Genomic DNA, 25,725 nt, shown 5'->3' with positions numbered 1-25,725 from the left:
TCCACTGTATTAGAAAACACTAGACAGGAAGTATCACGGTCTCCTTGGTTACCTCTGTGCTGCTCCATTAGCTGCCTGACGCTGGAGTATGTGCAGACATTTCTCCACTGTATTAGAAAACACTAGACAGGAAGTATCACGGTCTCCTTGGTTACCCCTGTGCTGCTCCATTAGCTGCCTGACGCTGGAGCATGCGCAGACAGAGCACAGTGGGTAACAGACCACATGGCTCTGATTGAACCGTGCGGCTGGAAGCAGCAACACAGCTGAGGCTGGTAAGGACATTTTTCCATGTATATTTAAGTGGCACATATTTTGCTATGAGATTACCCCTGATGAAGCCGCCCAGTGCAGGTGGCGACACGCGTTGGGTCTCTCTCTAACCCACATTATGACCCACTCTGAAGGCTAGTTCGGTTCTGGCTCTGCATGCCTTTAGGCAGTATTTTCACTGCCTCACCCTACAGGTTGCTTATATTTGCTTTGAATGGTCTGTATTATATCTTGACTGGTAGGTTATATTGGCTTGGTTATTACTGCCTTCAGGCAGTCTTCATTTTCAACTGTTATCCCATGTTGTGCACAGTCCACATGTTGCTCCTCTGGGCACTCTTACTGGCCATTTGTGGTTAACACTACTGTGGCCTCTCTACTTGTTCATAGTTTAACCCCATGAACCAGCTGTCCTTGCATGTACCTGCTCTGTATTACTAGGCATTACTAGTGCAGTGGGGTTCTTTACTTTGTATTACGTTACAGAGACATACAAGCTGGGGTTTGTTTCACAGGCAGTTTGGTGTTATATACACTGGGTTTTATGGTGTCTTTTTTTCATCTGCTATTTATGCCTTATTTAACTGCATTTTGTCCAGGGGAGAGCCTTGCATAGGGTCTAGTTACTCTCCAGCTGGGCCGTTCTTGCCATTAACAGAGTATTTTACCATCTTATTGTAGTGTGGAGTCATTTGTGGGTTATTTGCCTTATCAGGGGCGATGGTGTATTATTATATATGTTTTTAAATGTTTTTAACTGTGTTTTGTCCTTTGTATGTCTCACTTAATAAAGTTGTGTTTATACATTTCTGCCTCATCTGTATTATGGTGATCCCCTGCGATAGGGCCTTGTCTCTCTTTTGTTAGTAAAGCTTATCTTTTTTTAGGCCCTGGTGGTATCCCATATACCGTGGTGCCCCCGTTTTGTCTTATTGGAACCTGCTGCTGAGTAATGACGGACTATATGGCAGTACAATGTGGATACACACACGGGTTAACTTCACCCTGTGTGAAGGAAGCAAACCCTGTTGCGTCACAGGGCCGCGGTACCGCACCAAGAGCGCAAGCAAGGAGTCTCAGGACTCTATCCCAAGACACAGGATTAGAGTACTTTCAGACCACTTGCGCTCGACACCGCAACTGGGGTGTCAAAGCAGCAGAAAATATAACTTAAAGCACAAGAGTGCGTGCTGTGCCGCTTTGGCTTTGACTAACCACCCAGACTTGGGATAGGAAAGCGCTCTATAAGCGCACGGCGCCGCACTGGAGGCTACAGCAATAGACGCTGTATCGTGTGTCTTTATATTGACAGCTTAGTCGGGCGCTAGACAGCAAGCATCCACCTTTCGCGAGCAGCCATACACAAGGGAGGGGATATTTAAGAACGACTTGCACTCATCAACACACACACGTAAAAAAATGTACACTAGCGCATGGCCGTGCGGTCGTGTGAACCTTTTATAGATGCAGAATGTACAGGACCTTCCCAGAAGGACCAATGGGAAGCTGCCACAGAAGTTGAGCACCTTCAGGACCTTCCTGGAGGACCAATGGGATCTGCTGCAGTATCTGAGCATGTGACCTTCAATCTCCAATGGGAGATCTTGCCCTGGTCATGCTCAGAAGGGGAAAAGCAGGACTTAGTCCCAAAAGCATCTGCTCGCCGCTGCCCAGCATTGACTTCAATGGCAGAAGCTGGAAAATCAGCAGTAACTCTATGCACAGAGTGAGACTGAGCAAGATGCTGGGACCGATGTCTCTGCTGAGCAGACTTCACTGGAGTCCACTGGCTGGAGAAGAATGGGAGACCGCAGCAGAGATGGTTCGAGATTCCCCCTGTGCAGAGGCAGGAACTCGACACCTAACACCTAGTTCTATTCCTCCCATTCTATAGATATAATTTTCATTTTTCTTGCCCAGATGTATAATCTTGCATTTTTAGCTATTCTTCCTAGCTTTGCAATGTCTGCAAATTTGATCAGTTTACCTTCAGTTCCCTTATCTAGATCATTTATAAAAATGTTGAGCAACACTGGGCCAGTGTTGTGAACTCTATTTTTGGGCTCCCTCTAGTGGTCACAAGCGGTACTGTGTAGTGTTGTCTTTCTGCAGGTTGCAGCATCAGCTTGTTCGTTATCCTGGTTGGTTTCCTATTTAGCTCACCTGGATACTCAGTTCCTTGCCTGCTATCAATGTATTCAGTGCTCTTCAGATTCCTTGTGTCTACCTTGCTCCCAGTCTCTCCAAGACAAGCTAAGTTTTTGTTTGATCATTTTTTGATTATCAGCGTTCATTATGTTTTTAGTCCAGCTCGCTAAAATGTGATTTTCTCGCTTGCTGCTTGCTCTAGGGGACTGAGTTTCTCCCCCCACACCGTTAGTTGGTGTGGGGGTTCTTGAAATCTCAGAGTGGATATTTTGTAAGGGTTTTTTACTGACCGCATAGATTCCCTTTTCTATTTTCTGCTATCTAGTATTAGTGGGCCTCATTTGCTGAATCTGCTTTCACCCCTGTGTATGTGCCTTCCTCTTACTTTACCGTTATTATTTGTTGGGGGCTTCTATATCTTTGGGGATTATTTCTCTGGAGGCAAGAGAGGTCTTTCTTTCTCTCTAGGGGTAGTTAGTTCCTCAGGCTGGCTCGAGACGTCTAGGATTTTTAGGCACGTTCACCGGCTACTTCTAGTGTGTTTGGATAGGTTCAGATTTGCGGTCAGTCCAGTTTGCCACCTCCCTAGAGCTTGTCCTATGTTTGTTACTTAGCTGGAGTAATTTGTGATCCTCAACCACTAAGGATCATAACAGGCCAGGACAGAACCTTGTGGTCCCCACTTGAAACATTTTTCCAATTGGATATGCAATCATTTATTACCACTCTTTGAGCATGATCACTGAGCCAGTTATGAATCCACCTAAATGTAGCCTTGTCAATCCCATACTTGGTCACTTTTTCAATAAGGGTAGTATGAGATACTTTATCAAATGCTTTTCTGAAGTCGAGATATACTATATCTACAGCATTTCCTGTTGTGAACTCTATTTCTGGGCTCCCTCTTGTGGTCACAAGTGGTACTGTGTGAGTGCTGTCTTTCTGCAGGTTTGTGACTGGCATCAGCTGTCTCATTATATGTGGGCTGGTTTCCTATTTAAGCTCACTTGGACTCTCAGTCTATGCCTGCTGTCAATGTATTCAGTGCTACTCTTATTCCTTCTGACTACCTTGCTACCAGTCTCTTCAAGAGAAGCTAAGTTTCCATTTGTTCATTTTTTGATCATCAGTGTTCAATATATTTCTTGTCCAGCTTGATAATATGTGATTTCCCTGTTTGCTGGTAGCTCTAGGGGGCTGAGTTTCTCCCCCCACACCGTTAGTTGGTATGGGGGTTCTTGAATTCTCAGCGTGGATATTTTGTAGGGTTTTCTGCTGACCGCACAGCTCACTATCTGTCTTCTGTAGTATTAGCGGGCCTCATTTGCTGAATCTGTTTTCATTCCTACGTGTGTCTTTTCCCCTTACCTCACCGTTATTATTTGTTGGGGGCTTCCTATATCTTTGGGGTTATTTCTCTTGAGGCAAGTGAGGTCTTGCTTTCTCTTTAGGGGTAGTCAGTTTCTCAGGCTGCATCGAGACGTCCAGGATTTTAGGCACGTTCACCGGCTACCTTTAGTGTGTTTGGATAGGATCAGGATTGCGGTCAGTCCAGTTACCACCTCCCTAGAGCTTGTTCTTTGTTCAGTAACTTAGCTAGTATTTCTAGTGATCTCCAGCCACTGGGATCATAACAATTTCCATGATTCACCCAGTCAGTGATTCCATCATAGAAGGAAATTAGATTAGTCTGGCATGACTTATTTGCCACAAACCCATGTTGACTATGGTTAATTACTGTATTCTTATCCAAGTACTTACATACATGCTGTTTAAAAATTTATTCAAATATATTTCCTGGTATAGAAGTAAGGCTCACTGGCCTGTAATTTCCTGGCTCCATTCTCTTTCCTTTTTTTGAAGAATATACTGCACAAATTTGGCCAGCTGATCGGCCACTTGGAGGATGGATAAAGCTCGCAGCCGGAATAACGTCAAAGGGCGTCAGGGAGCATACTTGAGCAAATAAAAGCTTTTTAATTTTTGAATAGAGCATAATTTTTAATAACTGTAAATTACAAAACCATTTATTTTCCCCTTTTCTGCTTGGTTAAATGTATTCTTTATGGTGACACAACTTCTTTAAGCAAGTTGAAGATTAAATGATCTCTAAAAGGCCTAAAATTAAAGATGCCACATTTCCTTTGTATTTTAGGCAAAAAAAAATATTGTCATTTTTTCATATAAAAAATTAGAAGAAGGAAAATGGGCCAATGCAAAAGTTTGAGCACTCTACCTGGTTAGTACTTAGTAGCACCCCTTTTTGAAAGTATCACAGCTTGTAACTATACAAGAGTCTTTCAATTCTTGTCCACAGGACATGTTTCCAAATTGCATTAAGCTTGTTTAGATGTTCTTTTGCATACTTCTGATGCAAAATTTTATGGTGAGGATGCAAGAGAGGTTTTTTCTGATGACTCTTCCATGAAGGCCCAATTTGTGCAGGTATCTCTGAACAGTAGAACAATATACAACTCCAGAGTCTGCTAAATCTTTCTGAATGTTTTTTTACAGTCAAGTGGGGCATGCAAGCAGCTCTCATTGAAATTTTGCTTTGTCTTCCAGACCTTATCTTAACCTCTACTCTTCCTGGTAACTGACATTTCTTAATTACATTTTGAACTAAGGAAAGAGCAACTTGAAAATGCTTTGCTATCTTCTTATAGCTTTCTTATAGCCTTCTCCTGATTTATGGACCTCCGCCATTTTCATTTTCAGAGTGCTAGGCAGCTGCGTAGAAGAACTCATGGCTACTGTTTTTTGGTACAAGGTTGGAGGAGGCTGGGTTTCTATAAAGCAGGGATATTTGCATCACCTGGCCTTTCCTACTGAAGATATTGAACAAGCCATAACACCAACAGGCTAATGAGGGCAGCACGCAAGGTGTCTCAATGGTTAGCACTGCAACCTTCCAGCGCTGTGATGTTGAGTTCAAATGCCACCAAGGACAACATCTACAAGAAGTTTGTATGTTCTCCTCGTGTGTGGGCTTCCTCCGGATAGTTCAGTTTTCTCCCACACTCCAAAAGACATACTGATAGGGAAAGTAGACTACTGATAATGTCTGTAAAGCGATATATAAGCAAACATGATAAATAATAGCAAAATTAAGGGTTGAAACTTTGGACCAAGTTATCTGAGTACACAAATCTCTAAGGGTGCTAAAACTTCTGCATTGACCCTTTTTGTAATTTTTAAAATGAAAAGGTGAAAATATACACTCACCGGCCACTTTATTAGGTACACCATGCTAGTAACGGGTTGGACCCCCTTTTGCCTTCAGAACTGCCTCAATTCTTCGTGGCATAGATTCAACAAGGTGCTGGAAGCATTCCTCAGAGATTTTGGTCCATATTGACATGATGGCATCACACAGTTGCCGCAGATTTGTCAGCTGCACATCCCAAAGATGCTCCATACAAGGCAGGATGGATCCATGCTTTCATGTTGTTTACGCCAAATTCTGACCCTACCATCCGAATGTCGCAGCAGAAATCGAGACTCATCAGACCAAGCAACGTTTTTCCAATCTTCTACTGTCCAATTTCGATGAGCTTGTACAAATTGTAGCCTCAGTTTCCTGTTCTTAGCTGAAAGGAGTGGTACCTGGTGTGGTCTTCTGCTGCTGTAGCCCATCTGCCTCAAAGTTCGACGCACTGTGCGTTCAGAGATGCTCTTAGGCCTACCTTGGTTGTAACGGGTGGCGATTTGAGTCACTGTTGCCTTTCTATCAGCTCCAACCAGTCTGCCCATTCTCCTCTGACCTCTGGCATCAACAAGGCATTTCCGCCCACAGAACTGCCGCTCACTGGATTTTTTTTCTTTTTCGGACCATTCTCTGTAAACCCTAGAGATGGTTGTGCGTGAAAATCCCAGTAGATCAGCAGTTTCTGAAATACTCAGACCAGCCCTTCTGGCACCAACAACCATGCCACGTTCAAAGGCACTCAAATCACCTTTCTTCCCCATACTGATGCTCGGTTTGAACTGCAGGAGATTGTCTTGACCATGTCTACATGCCTAAATGCACTGAGTTGCCGCCATGTGATTGGCTGATTAGAAATTAAGTGTTAACAAGAAGTTGGACAGGTGTACCTAATAAAGTGGCCGGTGAGTGTATATATTACCTAAAATACAAAGGAAATGTGTCATATTTTATTTTAGGTCTTTAAGAGATCATTTCATTCAATTTTGACCAGACTTTTACAGGCCACTGAACACATCACTCTCTGTGCTTTTGGAGAAAATTCAGATTTTGTTATATTCGGCATTGAAACCGCCACTTCTACTAAAGTTACTTAACAATAAAATGTTCCCACCAGGACTAGAATCAAGGGCATTTCAATGGTGGAAATTGAAAGGCGTTACTAACCTGAAATATATTTAGTAAAATGATTACAATGTATTAGCCAGACAAGACTTTATATATAAATATAACCCACCATTCAGAGAAGCAATACGTATAAACCAAGGTCTACCTTTTGCATTGAATAACCCCCCTACTCCAAGAACTGGGCCTTTCCACTCACATAAACTCGTATGTCTCGACAATCTCTTTGGAAGAGGAGTAATCTCTGCACTTTACTCCATTTTCAACTCTCTCCGAGAGAACAAAAAACCTAAATTCATGGAACAATGGGAAGGAGACATTGAGTGTTTGATGTAACTGGAAAGATGGCCCCATTACTAGAACACATAATCAAAAGGTAGCAACCAGTCACAGAAACATCACTCAAAGTTTTACACAGGTCTTACTATGTTCCACCAAGATTAAGTTAGATATACCCTAATATATCAGATAACTGTTTTAGCGGTGTGAGGCAGTGACCAGTGTCATATGTAAGGGTCACTATGTGTCCCCCACGATGCGCTCAGAAGTGTATTAGATCCGCTGGAGTGCCCTGGGTTCACAGCAGGGTGCCTGTGAGTCACGAGGCAGAAGAAAAGTAAGTTTGAACCTGGTCAAGTTATTTTGACCAAGGCGCTTGTGCAGGAAAAGCCAGTATGGGCTTTTATTTTTTAAATGGTCTGCAGGAAGGTAGTTGAGTCCAGTCCGTTTCCTCCAGCCCAGATCTTATGTGGCCCATGGCCACAGTGTGAAGTGAAAGTTAAAAAAAAACCCTGCAGGAGGGTTTTGGGTGTGTCAGTGTTGATCCTGGAAGAAGACCGAGCAGGAGACTTGTGCAGAGCTCTTTCTGTGTGAAGTAACACGGGGCCACGCAGAGTCTAAAGCTTGACACCCCAGCACACACAGTGGTGTAATACCTTCATGGCAACTGGTCGCGGACTGTCTTTTGTTTTTTTCCGGCTGCGATCCAGAGGATACTATGTGCTGTGCACTGTGTGAGTTTTTGGACATTAAACACGTTTTGTTTTTGAACTTTGCCTGGTTCATAACTGGTGCTAAAGCCTGGAAATAAAAAACATTTTGTAAACACATCGAATCCTTTATCTCAAACGTTATTGGGAGATCTATCCAACTTGGTCCCACTGTCATCTTATTCGGAGATTAGCCACCTGGCATCTCCAATAGAACTTTCCTCCTCATGCGCTCTATCAGTATGGCAACAAGAATTCCCATAGCTTAAAAATCCACTTCTCTCTCATTACAAATGGTAAAAGATCGAATCAATATAATTATGTTATATGAATTAATTGATGCACTAAAAACGGATACTTTAGAGCTTTTTTATTACTTTTGGACCACGTGGATAATCTTTACCAAGATCCACATTTGAGTCAAGCTTTTCATTTAGAACCTTGACCAACTAAGTACCTAACTAACGCTACCAACAACTGTGTTCCATCTAAGATAGAAAGTCCCGAAAGGTCTTTGGATTTATTGCCTTTCATTTCTATCTTATTATTTATGCTAAGAGGTCAGTAATTTATGAATGCAAGCCTCCCCTAAGTTGCTTAAATTAACACCAAATGGGGAGCAACGCAACCCAAAAAATGTATAAAAAAAGTATGCCACAGATGGCAGAGCGTTATTTGACACATATAAGACCAATGTCAGTCAATGCAGGACTTTTTATTTCAGTGATAGAAAATAACCAACCAGGTTAAAAGCCAGATAAGTGACTTAAAAAACTAAAAAGATGCAACCTGTCTGGTATACAGTGGACCAACATCGAGATTACAGAAAATGACGCGTGACATCAGAAGTCAGAAGGTATGGATGCCTGGAAATGTTGTATTTTCCCTTACAAGTTTTGGTGACACTCTTATCACTGGATTCAAAAAAGGTGGAACAGGGAAATGTGACATATTTTTACATTCCTCAATCGAGGAGGACACATTAGACATACATACACCTCATGATTGCATTGCTCTAAAGCAACACGTTACAGCAGTTGGAACATGTCTCAGATGAGGCCATTTTTAACCCAGATTTTGTTTGTTTTGCAGGTGGATCCAGATACCACGATATATTTTGATTCTATACTGTACTGTACATGTTGTGGTTACAAAACATGAGGTAATAAAAACCGGCACAGGAAGCAGAGCTGAAGGCATTCAATGAGGTGTTTAGAGCGGTAAAGGGTAAGATCCAAATGTGTGTGTAGACGGTGGATCTTCCATAATGTCACATGAGAAACCTATAAAACAGCAGAGAGTTTATGGGCCCTGACGGAGGCTCTCCTGTTACTGACTAAGCTTGGCATAGTGGTGCTGACACCGATGAAGCCAGAGGAGATGCTCCCACAGATGTAGGAATCAAGGAAGCAGCAAAGAGGCCAAGAGTTGAGAGACTAGTTTCAATGTAGACCATGACTTTAGTGGCACCTATCTCTCCTGAGATTCCTGAATCCAGACAGAAGCAGAAAGAGTGGGAGACACAGGGATCCCAGCTGACTGAGGAAGGTCTGTGGAAAAAGGACAGAGATCTTTTCCTTTCTACTCAATGATGGCCCAGGTAACCCATGGACAAAAGCAGTTGTCAAAGATAGCGTTGTACGATTTGGTGGATAAGGAATGGGAGGCACAAGGGTTCAGTATCGAGGCAGCCAGGTACACCCAATCTTTTATGACATGTGCTGACACAATGCAGGAAAGACTTTAAAGACCACACAGAAGTGCACCCCTCGTCTGCTCTACTGTGTCAGAAATTGCAGATTGACTACATATAGCTACCACGAATAGGGGTATATGAGTTTCTGATTGTGTTGATCTCTTTTAAGGTTGACCTGAAGCATATCTGGTGCAGAAAGCTACAAGGTTATTGCTCAAAAACTCATGAAGGAGTTGGTATGTAGGTATGGGGTTCCTGAAATGATAGAGGTACACATCTTATGGGAGAGCTCATGAGGGAACTTTTGCAGTTTTTTGGAATTGAGCAGGCTTTTCACACTCTGTACCATGGAAAGGCAGAATGGGATATTAGAGGAAAAAATCCAGAAAGAAAAGTAGAAAAACGGCAAGTCATGGACCATATGCTTGATTTTAGCCCTTCAAGTAGAAAAAATGGTCTCTCTTCATAGTAGATACTTTTTGATATAGCATCTAGAACAGGATTATACTTTCCACAGTCATACAAAATACCGTGTGCACTACTGAAAAGGGTGGTGCTTAGGTTAGGTTCCCAAACCTTCATAGACCATAATCAAAAAGAACCTAGCACTCAACTTGATGCCTTTAGCGTGAGTTTTATTTGTAGTGGTACAAAATAAACGTTTCGGTCCAACACCTGGACCTTCGTCAGTAACTACATGTGAAACATAACAAAATGTGACAATGAAAATCATAACAAAATTAGAAATATTTAACAAAGAAAGTATATACATAATGCTGAGGATAATATTTTGGCATAATTCACAAAATGGTCAAATGTGTACTGGAGATATATGCTAGAGGGACGTCCTGAGTATCCAGGTTAGAGTGCTTCCATAGTTATAGGACAATTTTTGGGAAGTGTTGGTGCCCCAAACAAGTAAGAGAGGTGAGATACGTACCGTACTGCTGTAATAGCAAGTGAGACAAAAGGGATGGTAGACACACAGTAACGGCGTCTGTGGGCATGTAAACAGAGTCCCAAGCGGAAACATGTGAGAAATGCTTAATAGTAGGTGGGTATAGAGAGTTAAAGGGTATATGGTGGACCATACCTTAAAGCTGTAATATACAGGGTCGGTACTATGGGTATACAGAGAGGGAGAGACACGCAGTGGTGGGTTAGGAAAACCTCCTATTTGTGAACCAGGAAGAAGCACTATATGCTGCTGTGAAGAATTACCTTATAGAGACCGTGGCTGGATTAGGTGGGAGCAGACGCGGATTCCACCGCTGGTCTGCCGGTGTGCGGTAGTATCGCCCTTACATAGAGATCAGGGCGGGACAAACAGTGCTGGAAAGCCAATCGGCGTCGGCGCCGCAGACCGGAAGTGACGTCGCGCTAGACTTAGCCGCTCGATGCAGCTATTAGCAGGGCTGTATGACATGGTGAGCGGATGTGACGTCCGGTTGCCTGGGTAACCGGTAAACACAGTCAGTGATAGCTGGTAATAGCGGTGTTGCAGCGCTTAGGAGTAGTGCTTGGAGTCCAGTGGTGAGAGGTCGCTGTAGAAAGGTCACTAGTAACATGCAAAAGCAGAGCACTTAAGAGAATGATAAGATGGATGCACCTAGAAGAAAAGTGCCCACATGGATATTTGTAGTGGATAGATGAATTCCTTGTTGGTGGTGATCCTAGGGGATATCCTTGTGACACGTGAGATGGTAGACCGATGTGGGTGGAAGGACGGTCCAATACAACAAGCAGAAATGAAATATATCTCAATATAAACGGTTCTAGTGGCAAAAGAGGAAAACAGAATTAGGCAACAATAAATACATATTGCGATAGTACATAGGCCATGCAATGGCTGAAGTCCGTACACATCAGTTCACAACCCCGCATAATGGGACCGTCAGTAGGCAGCATGATTCCATTGTTAGATAAAAGAGGCTAAATCGTAGTCTCTATTGAGTCCCAATGGGTGAAGTGTATCTAGGGTATGGATCCAAAATGCCTCCCGTCTCTTTAAACGGGCAACCCGATCCCCACCCCTCCTGAATGGGGGGACATGCTCAATAACCTGGTATCGTAGTTGTGTGACAGTGTGGTCCTGGTTATGGAAGTGAAGGGGAAGGGGTAACAACAGGTTCTTGCGGCGGATCGTAGATTTGTGTTTAGAAACACGGTCTCTTATTGGTTGTGTAGTTTCCCCTACATACAGGAGTCCGCAGGGGCACTTGATTAGATATATCACCCATGATGAGGCACACGTGAAGAAATCTGGAATGTGGAATGCTTTACCGGACCGAGGGTGGTGGAAAGATGAGCCTTTGAGAACATTGTTACATTGGGCACAGTTAAGGCATGGGAAGGTCCCCATGCGTGGATTCTGTAAGAACCGCTGGCGAGGTATGGAAGAGTTTGTACCCAGGTCTGCCCTGACCAGAGAATCCCTGAGATTAGGTGGACGTTTGAAGCAGGGAAGAAACGGGTTCTGAAATTCGGGTACTTTTGGATATCCTTTTGATAGCAGGTGCCAGTGTTGGCGTATTGACCTATGTAGTATATATGAGAATGGGTGGTATGCATGGATGAACGGAATACGGTTGAGGGCTCTATTGGGTCGTGGGGTGGGAGGGGCTGTAGCCTTTGCCAGTACCGAGGGTGGATAACCCCGTTGGGAGAATTTGGTGGCCATCTCTCGGAGGCGTACTGGTTTGAGTTCCACGTCTGACACAATCCTGGAAACTCTCTGGAATTGTGATTTTGGGACTGAATTTTTGGTGGCCGGAGGATGGAAGCTCGTGAAATGCAACAGGCTGTTGCGGTCCGTGCTTTTTGTATATAGGTCAGTGGTTATCGTGCCATTCGGTTGTAAGATGACCAGGGTATCCAGAAAGTTAATCTGTGTGGTACTATGTGACATGGTGAAGGAGATACCCGGCCAAGCTGTATTGAGCCAATCGAAAAACACCGCGAGGGCTTCCAACGAGCCTCCCCATATGCAGAATACATCATCAATGTAACGTTTCCACATGATGACGTTGTCTCGGAACAGCGGGTGAGGGTAAATCAGACTCTCCTCAAAATCCGCCATGTAGCAATTTGCATATGGGGGCGCTACGTTAGAGCCCATCGCGGTACCACGGATCTGTAAGTAAAAATCATCCTGGAACAGGAAATAATTACGGGTGAGGATAATAGTAAGTAGATCGGTACATAGCTGTATTTGGTCTGGTGAGAGACCGGATTGGATCAGGAGCTTGTAAACGGAGTTGATACCCTCGGTATGAGGGATGGATGTATATAGATCTTTTACATCCATGGTTACCAGTATAGAATGTGCCGGGATGGGACACACATCCTTCAGTGTCTGGAGGAATGAACCCGTATCCAGAATGAAGGATTTGGATGACCTGATCATTGGGGTAAGTATCTTTTCCAGGTAAATGGCCAAAGGAGAAAGAATAGAGTCGGTGGATGCGACTATAGGCCTCCCCGGTGGTTTCTCTAGGTTTTTGTGGATCTTGGGGATAGTGTAGAATACTGGTGTGATAGGGTGTAATTTCGTAAGGAAATCCCGTGTTTTTAGGTCCAAGACCCCTAGTTCAAAATATTTGGCCAGTGTGTCCGAGATGATTTGCCGGGTGGCAGATTGGGGATCTTGTTGTAGCCTCGTGTAGACGGTAGAGTTATTAAGCTGGCGTCTTATTTCTAGAAGATAATCGGATTTATTCATTATGACGAGGGCACCCCCTTTGTCTGCTGGTTTGAAAATAAGATTACTGTCGCTCTGTAGGCCTTTTAGGGCTTGTCGTTCAATGGAGGAAAGATTAGAGGGAAAAAACAGTTTCCCCTTTCTAATGTCCTCACATAGTGTTTTAAATGACTCCTTGACGAAGCCTATAAAAGACTCCATGGCGTGTGAGCCCTGTGGTGGTCTGAAATGGCTCTTGGTGTAAAGGCCTAGACTACGAGATGATAGGGGACTATCAGATGGGGCTGTAGGGGGCTGGATGGGGGGAAAATCCGGGGAGGTAGAGAAGAATGCCTTCAACCTAAGGGACCTAAAGAACCTCTGAAGGTCCATCTCCAGGTCAAATGTGTGACATTGGTAAGAGGGGCAAAAGGACAGGCCTTTTTGCAAGATGTTGTATTCAGCCACCCCCAAGAGTCTGTCTGAGATGTTAATCACCAATGGAGTGTTCGTACCTGTGACCTCGTCGTGATCCTCCCTTGAGGAGGGTCTCCTCCTATGTCCGTGGCCGCGCCTCGTGGCCTTCTTCTCGGGAAACGATGTCGTTGGCCTAAAAAACGTGGCGGAATGGTAGCTGAGGCCCCGGACTCCTGTTCTGAGCCAGATGTCGAACAGTCGAGGGAGGTGCGTGGGCCTTGACGTGGTACATTTCGTCGGCCTGAGAAGGATTCCTGCCATCGGTATACCTGTTGGCGCTCGTAGTCCTCTGTGTCCCTGTTGAACTTACTACGTTTCCTGTCCTGTGTCTCTCGCCGGTGTTTGTCGATGTTCCTTGTTATCTGGTCCTTAAGGCTGGAGAGTTCCTCCGGAGTCCCAGACGCGGACAGTTGGGCCTCGATGGTTTTTATAGTCTCGGAGCTGGTTGAGATCGCCTTCTGTAGATGCTCGATCGTGAGCGTAATAATATCAAAGGAACATTTGTTTAATATCTGTTCATATTTAACACAATATTCAGGAGAGTCCCGAAACAGTGTGGGACGTAGTGAGACCCGTAGACCCCTAGGGATTCGTTGTGCTCGAAGGTATTCGGAAAGTGTAGCACAGTGGAGTTCAATGTTGGTAAAGTGACGAAGCTCCCGTTCTAGATCACGGCCTCTTGCCTCTCTAGGGGGGATTTTCAGAAAATCGCTATTGAAAGTGGAGCGTGCCAAGATACTGGACGTCTCCTCAGCATTATAGGAGAATGTGGACATGACCAGTCAGTGTGCACAACGTAAGGGAGTAACTATCATACAAAATACCGTGTGCACTACTGAAAAGGGTGGTGCTTAGGTTAGGTTCCCAAACCTTCATAGACCATAATCAAAAAGAACCTAGCACTCAACTTGATGCCTTTAGCGTGAGTTTTATTTGTAGTGGTACAAAATAAACGTTTCGGTCCAACACCTGGACCTTCGTCAGTAACTACATGTGAAACATAACAAAATGTGACAATGAAAATCATAACAAAATTAGAAATATTTAACAAAGAAAGTATATACATAATGCTGAGGATAATATTTTGGCATAATTCACAAAATGGTCAAATGTGTACTGGAGATATATGCTAGAGGGACGTCCTGAGTATCCAGGTTAGAGTGCTTCCATAGTTATAGGACAATTTTTGGGAAGTGTTGGTGCCCCAAACAAGTAAGAGAGGTGAGATACGTACCGTACTGCTGTAATAGCAAGTGAGACAAAAGGGATGGTAGACACACAGTAACGGCGTCTGTGGGCATGTAAACAGAGTCCCAAGCGGAAACATGTGAGAAATGCTTAATAGTAGGTGGGTATAGAGAGTTAAAGGGTATATGGTGGACCATACCTTAAAGCTGTAATATACAGGGTCGGTACTATGGGTATACAGAGAGGGAGAGACACGCAGTGGTGGGTTAGGAAAACCTCCTATTTGTGAACCAGGAAGAAGCACTATATGCTGCTGTGAAGAATTACCTTATAGAGACCGTGGCTGGATTAGGTGGGAGCAGACGCGGATTCCACCGCTGGTCTGCCGGTGTGCGGTAGTATCGCCCTTACATAGAGATCAGGGCGGGACAAACAGTGCTGGAAAGCCAATCGGCGTCGGCGCCGCAGACCGGAAGTGACGTCGCGCTAGACTTAGCCGCTCGATGCAGCTATTAGCAGGGCTGTATGACATGGTGAGCGGATGTGACGTCCGGTTGCCTGGGTAACCGGTAAACACAGTCAGTGATAGCTGGTAATAGCGGTGTTGCAGCGCTTAGGAGTAGTGCTTGGAGTCCAGTGGTGAGAGGTCGCTGTAGAAAGGTCACTAGTAACATGCAAAAGCAGAGCACTTAAGAGAATGATAAGATGGATGCACCTAGAAGAAAAGTGCCCACATGGATATTTGTAGTGGATAGATGAATTCCTTGTTGGTGGTGATCCTAGGGGATATCCTTGTGACACGTGAGATGGTAGACCGATGTGGGTGGAAGGACGGTCCAATACAACAAGCAGAAATGAAATATATCTCAATATAAACGGTTCTAGTGGCAAAAGAGGAAAACAGAATTAGGCAACAATAAATACATATTGCGATAGTACATAGGCCATGCAATGGCTGAAGTCCGTACACATCAGTTCACAACCCCGCATAATGGGACCGTCAGTAGGCAGCATGATTCCATTGTTAGATAAAAGAGGCTAAATCGTAGTCTCTATTGAGTCCCAATGGGTGAAGTGTATCTAGGGTATGGATCCAAAATGCCTCCCGTCTCTTTAAACGGGCAACCCGATCCCCACCCCTCCTGAATGGGGGGACATGCTCAATAACCTGGTATCGTAGTTGTGTGACAGTGTGGTCCTGGTTATGGAAGTGAAGGGGAAGGGGTAACAACAGGTTCTTGCGGCGGATCGTAGATTTGTGTTTAGAAACACGGTCTCTTATTGGTTGTGTAGTTTCCCCTACATACAGGAGTCCGCAGGGGCACTTGATTAGATATATCACCCATGATGAGGCACACGTGAAGAAATCTGGAATGTGGAATGCTTTACCGGACCGAGGGTGGTGGAAAGATGAGCCTTTGAGAACATTGTTACATTGGGCACAGTTAAGGCATGGGAAGGTCCCCATGCGTGGATTCTGTAAGAACCGCTGGCGAGGTATGGAAGAGTTTGTACCCAGGTCTGCCCTGACCAGAGAATCCCTGAGATTAGGTGGACGTTTGAAGCAGGGAAGAAACGGGTTCTGAAATTCGGGTACTTTTGGATATCCTTTTGATAGCAGGTGCCAGTGTTGGCGTATTGACCTATGTAGTATATATGAGAATGGGTGGTATGCATGGATGAACGGAATACGGTTGAGGGCTCTATTGGGTCGTGGGGTGGGAGGGGCTGTAGCCTTTGCCAGTACCGAGGGTGGATAACCCCGTTGGGAGAATTTGGTGGCCATCTCTCGGAGGCGTACTGGTTTGAGTTCCACGTCTGACACAATCCTGGAAACTCTCTGGAATTGTGATTTTGGGACTGAATTTTTGGTGGCCGGAGGATGGAAGCTCGTGAAATGCAACAGGCTGTTGCGGTCCGTGCTTTTTGTATATAGGTCAGTGGTTATCGTGCCATTCGGTTGTAAGATGACCAGGGTATCCAGAAAGTTAATCTGTGTGGTACTATGTGACATGGTGAAGGAGATACCCGGCCAAGCTGTATTGAGCCAATCGAAAAACACCGCGAGGGCTTCCAACGAGCCCCCCCATATGCAGAATACATCATCAATGTAACGTTTCCACATGATGACGTTGTCTCGGAACAGCGGGTGAGGGTAAATCAGACTCTCCTCAAAATCCGCCATGTAGCAATTTGCATATGGGGGCGCTACGTTAGAGCCCATCGCGGTACCACGGATCTGTAAGTAAAAATCATCCTGGAACAGGAAATAATTACGGGTGAGGATAATAGTAAGTAGATCGGTACATAGCTGTATTTGGTCTGGTGAGAGACCGGATTGGATCAGGAGCTTGTAAACGGAGTTGATACCCTCGGTATGAGGGATGGATGTATATAGATCTTTTACATCCATGGTTACCAGTATAGAATGTGCCGGGATGGGACACACATCCTTCAGTGTCTGGAGGAATGAACCCGTATCCAGAATGAAGGATTTGGATGACCTGATCATTGGGGTAAGTATCTTTTCCAGGTAAATGGCCAAAGGAGAAAGAATAGAGTCGGTGGATGCGACTATAGGCCTCCCCGGTGGTTTCTCTAGGTTTTTGTGGATCTTGGGGATAGTGTAGAATACTGGTGTGATAGGGTGTAATTTCGTAAGGAAATCCCGTGTTTTTAGGTCCAAGACCCCTAGTTCAAAATATTTGGCCAGTGTGTCCGAGATGATTTGCCGGGTGGCAGATTGGGGATCTTGTTGTAGCCTCGTGTAGACGGTAGAGTTATTAAGCTGGCGTCTTATTTCTAGAAGATAATCGGATTTATTCATTATGACGAGGGCACCCCCTTTGTCTGCTGGTTTGAAAATAAGATTACTGTCGCTCTGTAGGCCTTTTAGGGCTTGTCGTTCAATGGAGGAAAGATTAGAGGGAAAAAACAGTTTCTGGATACCCTGGTCATCTTACAACCGAATGGCACGATAACCACTGACCTATATACAAAAAGCACGGACCGCAACAGCCTGTTGCATTTCACGAGCTTCCATCCTCCGGCCACCAAAAATTCAGTCCCAAAATCACAATTCCAGAGAGTTTCCAGGATTGTGTCAGACGTGGAACTCAAACCAGTACGCCTCCGAGAGATGGCCACCAAATTCTCCCAACGGGGTTATCCACCCTCGGTACTGGCAAAGGCTACAGCCCCTCCCACCCCACGACCCAATAGAGCCCTCAACCGTATTCCGTTCATCCATGCATACCACCCATTCTCATATATACTACATAGGTCAATACGCCAACACTGGCACCTGCTATCAAAAGGATATCCAAAAGTACCCGAATTTCAGAACCCGTTTCTTCCCTGCTTCAAACGTCCACCTAATCTCAGGGATTCTCTGGTCAGGGCAGACCTGGGTACAAACTCTTCCATACCTCGCCAGCGGTTCTTACAGAATCCACGCATGGGGACCTTCCCATGCCTTAACTGTGCCCAATGTAACAATGTTCTCAAAGGCTCATCTTTCCACCACCCTCGGTCCGGTAAAGCATTCCACATTCCAGATTTCTTCACGTGTGCCTCATCATGGGTGATATATCTAATCAAGTGCCCCTGCGGACTCCTGTATGTAGGGGAAACTACACAACCAATAAGAGACCGTGTTTCTAAACACAAATCTACGATCCGCCGCAAGAACCTGTTGTTACCCCTTCCCCTTCACTTCCATAACCAGGACCACACTGTCACACAACTACGATACCAGGTTATTGAGCATGTCCCCCCATTCAGGAGGGGTGGGGATCGGGTTGCCCGTTTAAAGAGACGGGAGGCATTTTGGATCCATACCCTAGATACACTTCACCCATTGGGACTCAATAGAGACTACGATTTAGCCTCTTTTATCTAACAATGGAATCATGCTGCCTACTGACGGTCCCATTATGCGGGGTTGTGAACTGATGTGTACGGACTTCAGCCATTGCATGGCCTATGTACTATCGCAATATGTATTTATTGTTGCCTAATTCTGTTTTCCTCTTTTGCCACTAGAACCGTTTATATTGAGATATATTTCATTTCTGCTTGTTGTATTGGACCGTCCTTCCACCCACATCGGTCTACCATCTCACGTGTCACAAGGATATCCCCTAGGATCACCACCAACAAGGAATTCATCTATCCACTACAAATATCCATGTGGGCACTTTTCTTCTAGGTGCATCCATCTTATCATTCTCTTAAGTGCTCTGCTTTTGCATGTTACTAGTGACCTTTCTACAGCGACCTCTCACCACTGGACTCCAAGCACTACTCCTAAGCGCTGCAACACCGCTATTACCAGCTATCACTGACTGTGTTTACCGGTTACCCAGGCAACCGGACGTCACATCCGCTCACCATGTCATACAGCCCTGCTAATAGCTGCATCGAGCGGCTAAGTCTAGCGCGACGTCACTTCCGGTCTGCGGCGCCGACGCCGATTGGCTTTCCAGCACTGTTTGTCCCGCCCTGATCTCTATGTAAGGGCGATACTACCGCACACCGGCAGACCAGCGGTGGAATCCGCGTCTGCTCCCACCTAATCCAGCCACGGTCTCTATAAGGTAATTCTTCACAGCAGCATATAGTGCTTCTTCCTGGTTCACAAATAGGAGGTTTTCCTAACCCACCACTGCGTGTCTCTCCCTCTCTGTATACCCATAGTACCGACCCTGTATATTACAGCTTTAAGGTATGGTCCACCATATACCCTTTAACTCTCTATACCCACCTACTATTAAGCATTTCTCACATGTTTCCGCTTGGGACTCTGTTTACATGCCCACAGACGCCGTTACTGTGTGTCTACCATCCCTTTTGTCTCACTTGCTATTACAGCAGTACGGTACGTATCTCACCTCTCTTACTTGTTTGGGGCACCAACACTTCCCAAAAATTGTCCTATAACTATGGAAGCACTCTAACCTGGATACTCAGGACGTCCCTCTAGCATATATCTCCAGTACACATTTGACCATTTTGTGAATTATGCCAAAATATTATCCTCAGCATTATGTATATACTTTCTTTGTTAAATATTTCTAATTTTGTTATGATTTTCATTGTCACATTTTGTTATGTTTCACATGTAGTTACTGACGAAGGTCCAGGTGTTGGACCGAAACGTTTATTTTGTACCACTACAAATAAAACTCACGCTAAAGGCATCAAGTTGAGTGCTAGGTTCTTTTTGATTATACTTTCCACAGTGACATCAGATGCAGCATTATAGTCTGATCAGCAAAGTTAAAACATCACATAACAGACTAATCAATGTTCAGATGTATTCTTCTATTCCAGACTCTGAATCGGTGTCAGGAGCACATGATCTCAAGCCATGAAATAGGGTGGTCCTGAAAAGTCTTGTGAAAAAGAGCCATGAGCAAAGATTTGATGGGCTATTCCGGGTTCCCAAGCCACAGCAACTTCGGTGAAGCTTGAGGAAAAATCCACTTCACTGTAAAAGAGTCCCACCACCACCAGAATGATCCACTTTTTGCCTATTCTAATGGGGATAGCTATGCCATTGCCCCTAAAAAGGACATTAAGTGAGGTTCTGAATGATGACTAGGATAATAAATTCATTAGACATCATTCATTAGAAATGGACTCGAGTATGTCACCTTGGGATGATTGGATTTACAGTCACAGTCCTGTGAGTTTGAATACTTCATGGGTCTAAATGGGTCTTTCTGTATACTATAATTATTTTGATTGCTGGTATACATAGCCTTAAAAACGCTTTTCTATGTAATACCCAAGGTAATCCGGTTCATGTGTAAGAGAAACCACGTAAAAAAACTCTTGGTTGTATGTTTCAGACCCAAACAAGAAGAGATCCAGTGTTGTGATACAATTTTAGGTCCTTAGGTAGGGAACTAAGGTGAAGCATCAAGGAAAGTCCCAAGGACGTAACTAGCATCCTCTTATATGACTGCTGAAGTACCCATAATTGGTCACAAAAGGGGGGAATGTGAGAGAATGTGAGAGAACAGATTCCATTTTGTGAAAGTGGTGTCCATCTTGTCTTATATTGGGTAATGGTGATCAAGTAAGACTGATGGGCGGGGAAGTTTCACATTTCTATTCCTGCCCCTAAAGTTTCTGTTGAGTCATAGTTTGTAGTGACACTATTTAAAGTGCTTCCATGTGCTAATAAAGCTGAAGTCCTGAAGACACAATACAAGGCCGTTCTGTATTTTTTTTCCCCAAGCTCTCATAAGAAAAATCTTACTAATTTGGAGTTTAAAAATTATAGAAGAGAGTGTATGGCGCTCACACGGAGTAACACATAATTTAATAAATACCAAGAGGTGAGAGGCTTCTGTTCGCAAACATAAAACCTGTGAGAAAATATGGGAGACCCAAAAGGTTAAAAAGTGCTTGTCGTGTAAGGTCCAGCTTTTTATCCAGTAAATAAAGACATTCAAATAACGCTGCATAACATGGTCACCCGCCAGTATATGCACAAGTACAGATTCAAAAGGCTACTAAGTGCATGGAGGTTGTGTAAACTGATGATAAGAGGGACCAGATTCTAGAAAAAAGTTGAGAAATCAATTAATAGCTATATTGGTGAAGTGATAAGTCTGTCTAAAGAAATGTGTTTTTCGAGCACGTTTATACTATGAATGATGAAAATTTATTTATACGTTCCAAACAACTGGCAATGCAGGAAAGAAGATTTGGAGACAGGAGTTTTGGGTTAGGTAGAATGTAAGTAATTTATCACTAGTAGAAAGTAAGAACATGGTGGTAAAGAGTGATGAAGAGGAGATATTTGGTGAAGCAGAACTGTGGAGAGCTTTGTGTGTGAGAAAGGTAAGTTTTTAGTATATTCTGTAGTGAATGGGCAACCAGTGTAATGACTGGAACAGTGTGGAGGCGTCGGTGTAGTGACTGCATAGTAATATGATCCTGGCTGCTGCATTCAGGATAGGTTAGAGAGGGGAGAGTTTATTAAGAGGGAGACCGAACAGTAGAGAGTTGCAATAGTCCAGATAAGAATAAATAAAATCGACAGTAAGAATATTTGCAAAGTCAAAAGTGAGAAAGAATCACATTCTTGAAATGATGTTGAGGTGCAGGTGACGAGCGAGTGATCATATACAGGGAATAATGGAAAGCTTTTTGTCAAACATAACCTTAAGACAGTAATCAAGGAGATTTCTATATTAGGCTACTTTCACACATCAGGTTTTTGCCATCAGGCACAATATGGAGATTTTTGAAAAAAACTGATCCGTTTTTTTCCGCCGGATCCGTTTTTTCCTCATAGAGTTGTATTAGCACCACATTGCGCCTGATGGTCTCACATTTCATCCATTTTTTGCCGGATCCATCTAAAATTATTTTTCCGGCAGACGGAGAAAATGTACAGAGGTAAGTTTTTTCTCCCCGGCGAAAAAACGCACAGCGACGGTTCCAGTGATAAACGGATGAAACGTGAGGTGAAATGACTGAATCTGGCTACCGATTCTAGTATTTTTACACTGAGCATGCCCCGTAGCTTCGGTTTCCATTCTGGAGAGTCTCTCTCTCGCTCCGTTTTTTTTTAAATTCACCGGATTATGCCTGAAGGCAAAAAACTGATGTGAGAAAGTAGCCTTAGTTATAGGAGAATTGGCTAAAGGACATTAAACAGAGTCATCATATATGGTACATTCTCTAAACGGGATATAGTCAGCAGTGGGTACCGCAGGGATCTGTACCAGGAACAATGGTGACCACATTGACCAGGGATCGACTCACTGAATGCCCACTCTCACTTTAAGGTGGGCATCACACTACTTAGACAACATGGGATGAGGGTAGAACAGTGTGATAATACTTTATCAAACCACAAAACAGGCAGACAACCTATAGAACAGTCCCAGCACAGTACCCAAATGGTGCAAATTACAGAGTCTAGCCTTTCCGCTGACTTGCCGGGATAATAGTAGCTGTTACTTCAGATCTTCCAGAGCCGGTTACACCACACTATAAAGTGCAACTTTTTTGTGTATTATATATGAAGATATACAAGCGTAATCAATAAGCCCCACAATATCATGTAGCTGAGGGTAAAATTCCCTCCCTAAACACCCCAAGGGTGTCCAATCAGATGAACAACTCCAGCAATGTAGAACCAAACAAGAAAGGAGTATGAATGTCCACAAAACCATAATTAAAACAATGATAACTTTTATTACACAAACTTAAATAACAAACAAATCCATAATAATAATGAATACATATGTAGTACGCATTATATATTGGAGGTATCAAAGGAAATAACACGGTAGGCCAGGTTAGGTGAGTCGCTAAAGTACATCCTCAAGGGAGTCAGCAATAACAATAAATGTGGCGGCACATGGACCTCAGTGCTCAAAATCAGTATCAAATGGTTCCTATAAACCAGAAGGTAATATCACAACGCCGCCAATAGCACATCATTAATATGCAGACTTACCCATAACAAGTGTAGAGGGAGCAATCCACACCTTACCCAGCGGCCCCGGACGCGCGTTTCGCGGTGTAGCTTTATCAACAGGGTTTGGAATTACCTCTATCCCGTGTGTTTATATCCGTATGGTACCGGAAGTGTGGTTAAGAAGTGGCGCATGCGCATTGGCGAGTCACGCCAATCACCATTAGCAGCCGTCATAGTGGGGCGCACACAGGCGGAATACCGCCGTATGACGTCATCAAGTGTGCGCCCCGCACTATCTGATAGCAGCCAAGGGAGGCGGGCAGCAAAGACACCCAACGCGCATGCGCACCCACCATCGGTCATTTTAAAGGAGCCCAGGGTTATACATACAGCGCGGCCATCTTGGTGAGGATAAAAACACGAAGTTCCTGGCATGGAACATATAAATACAAAAAATACAGAAAAAATACAGAAAAGTGGCTGTGCAAAGATGCAGTGTTAGCAGCAATTACATATATACAAAACACGTAAGTGTGGTGCACAGATAGAACAAGTAAATATGCTATAAAAACAGAGACATAAATAATAATATAAAAAGCATCTCCGATTACAAGTGACAAGTAAAGATATGTAGTCCATATCCAATAATGAAGTGCCTTGGTGACTCGTGAGGAGAATTCTTCAATTCATCACATTTCCATAAGAGGAGGTGAAAAGACGACACCAGCAAGCATGAACAACATCTGGGCTCATAACCACTTGTGCCAGGTAAAGGGCTAAAAACTATAAAAACACACAAAAACAAAGATAAAAATTAATAAAAATAGAGCATGGGGATAAATGTTAATGGTACAAAGAGAGGTAGGGCAAACAGCCCAAATGAAATCAGGTTGAGACAGAGCCACACAGACGAAAAACAGTACATAATGCCCCATATGCACAAAATGCGCAATGCGCACAAAATATACAATGTAGAGCAGAGTACTCAGAGGAAGGGGACGAAACTCAATTTCTCATTGAGTCCTTTAGGGGCCATGGTGTCAAGGGTGACGATCCACTTGCACTCACGTTGTGCCAGGATCTTAACCATATTGCCACCCCTGACACCTCCATGGACCCTATCGATACCCCTCACCTTCAGCCCTGTGGGGTCAGAGCCATGATGTATGTGGAAGTGCCTAGGTAGAGTCTTGAGACCAGTTATGTCTTTGGCACCCTTTGCAGCCAAAATGTCTCGTACGTGTTCGCGTGTCCTAACCTTCAGTTCCCTAGACGTGAGACCAATATAAATAAGGGAGCAGGGGCATGTAGCATAGTATATCACAAAAGTGGTGTTACATGTGATAAATTCCCGGATCTTAAATTCCCTGCTCCCATTAGATGTTCTAAAGGTCCCACATCTAAGTATGTTAGGACACGCGACACACGAGCCACAGGGGAAACAGCCTACTTTTGGACTGCCTGTACCAAAGGGGTTTCTGGTTTTCGCCACATAGTGGCTTCTCACCAGACTATCCTTCAGGCTCCTACCCCTACGCTGTGTCATCAGAGGACGTTTGGTAAGTTGTGTAGCCAGTATATTGTCAGTCAATAAAACAGGCCAATGTTTAGTCAGGCTTTCTCGAATCAAGTCCCACCGGCAATTGGATGTAGAAATAAATCTGACCTCAGGGTCATATGTGGGTTTATTCCTCTTAGTTTGTAACAGGAGGTCCTCCCTATGTGCAGATTTCGCCCGTCTATATCCTGCCCTAATACAGCGTCGGCTGTACCCCCGGGCTTCAAACCGTTCTGTCAAGATGGCGGACTGCCTCTCGAAGCGGGCCTCGGTAGAGCACACCCGCCTATTCCTCAAGAATTGCCCAACCGGGATGGCCCTGATGGTAGAATAATTGTGTGCCGAGGAGGCATGTAACAGAGAATTCACAGATGTTTCTTTTCTGTATAAATCAGTCTCGACAGAGCCATCCTCGGCAACACACAAAGTAATATCCAAAAACTCAATTTTCCTCAAATGCCAACTATATGTGAACTTTAAATTAAAGGTGTTATTGTTGAGATCTTGCATAAATCTGGTTAGGCTGGCCTCGCTACCGTCCCAGATCATAAGAACATCGTCGATGTAGCGAAACCAGCCCACCATTGCCCACTTATCTTGTGCAAGTAAATATAGGTATTAGACAAGCACCACAGCCACTTCCACAAATGTGGAGAATCAGTAAGTTGTCCAGTGGCGCATGCCATGATTTCTACAGTACCCAACAGGAAACAACTAATTACCGCTAATTACTAACATGCAGTAATCACAAAAATTTCACTGATGGGGGATTGACTGGTAAGAGTACCACTATTTTATTGATAACGTTAATGTAAAAAATTAAAAATGGGGAAAAAAAAAAAAAGCCTGCCTCATACAAGTGTCCTTTCTACATAATTTTATAATCCAGGACATCGATCAGCTTTGCTGACTATGTACAAAAAGACTGATTTAACAATGCA

The 25,725-nt window shown here is 44.0% G+C and overlaps 1 long non-coding RNA gene across 1 annotated transcript; it reads left to right on the top strand.

Annotated features, from left to right (window-relative positions):
* Positions 1-20,728, top strand: LOC143810234 (uncharacterized). The gene is made up of 4 exons (XR_013222713.1): positions 1-275; positions 8,465-8,596; positions 8,833-8,967; positions 20,115-20,728. It is a non-coding gene; the product is annotated as an uncharacterized LOC143810234 (long non-coding RNA).
* The last annotated feature ends 4,997 nt before the right edge of the window (positions 20,729-25,725 follow it).

Source organism: Ranitomeya variabilis, chromosome 2 (genome assembly GCF_051348905.1).
Source record: "Ranitomeya variabilis isolate aRanVar5 chromosome 2, aRanVar5.hap1, whole genome shotgun sequence".
NCBI classification, from domain to species: domain Eukaryota; kingdom Metazoa; phylum Chordata; class Amphibia; order Anura; family Dendrobatidae; genus Ranitomeya; species Ranitomeya variabilis.
Note: the sequence above shows the minus strand (reverse complement) of the source record. Positions and strands in the feature narration are given on the sequence as shown.